Source organism: Ptychodera flava, chromosome 21 (genome assembly GCF_041260155.1).
Source record: "Ptychodera flava strain L36383 chromosome 21, AS_Pfla_20210202, whole genome shotgun sequence".
Classification (NCBI taxonomy): domain Eukaryota; kingdom Metazoa; phylum Hemichordata; class Enteropneusta; family Ptychoderidae; genus Ptychodera; species Ptychodera flava.
Genome location: NC_091948.1, coordinates 27,179,363 through 27,180,294, shown reverse-complemented (window position 1 = coordinate 27,180,294; position 932 = coordinate 27,179,363).

Below are 932 nucleotides of genomic sequence, written 5' to 3'. Positions count from 1 at the left end.
TAAATAAGAAGGAGAACAAGTTACAGCTTATGTCTTTTTAATTGAATATGCTCTTTAAAGATATTTTGAACAACAATGAAATTTAAAACGGAAAGTAAAAGTTGTTCAAACAACCCTCCAGCGAAGATTTGAAAATTTCCCCCGCCCGCCCACCAGTTTCCGTATTTTCTCATATTGGAAACTCCCCGCTTGTCCTTTGCTCATGACAAAAGCTTCCACTGCCCTCTCCCCCTCCCCCACAACTGTCCCCCAAGGAGACCTCGGCAAACAGCTGAATATTACTCCTGGCCACACATTAAGCCGAGTGAAAGACTAAAACTGTTCCTCTCGCTGATGATATTTCACCCCGCCTGCTCAGAAACCGCCAGTAGAAACGCCAGTTTTCTGGCCAGGTGAATAGTTCTATTTGCTGTCTATGAATCCCAGTGATGGCACTTACAGGGAAGGCTGTGTGCCAACTAGTGTTCAAAAAACGCTTACCTATGAAAAAAGACAACCTTATTATGAGAAATATAGAAGAAAAATAAACCAGAACGCCCCTTATTTATAAAATCTTGGAGTGGGTGAGATAATTGCAAATACTGTTACAACAATGTCGGTGTTGTACAGAGCAAAGAGATTTTTTGACACATTAAGGTAGATCGCGCCTCGGGGACAGATATTCGAACTCTCAAACTTTTACAATTCTTTTCTGTCCATTTTAAAGCTCTTGGTGTAAGAAAACTTTTCAACCGGCTTAGTTTTTCGAAATTCGAAAATTATATTTTTCTCAGAGATTGCGGCCATGATTTTGAATTTCAAATATCCCTAAATCTTGGGTTATTTTTTTCTGTAGTACCAAAATTTGTACGGTGACCCCCGATTTTTATTCTTGATTTGGTAAGAGAATGGCTGAAAGATTCCGTAAGGAAAATTTGAGCAAGAGTTTAAGT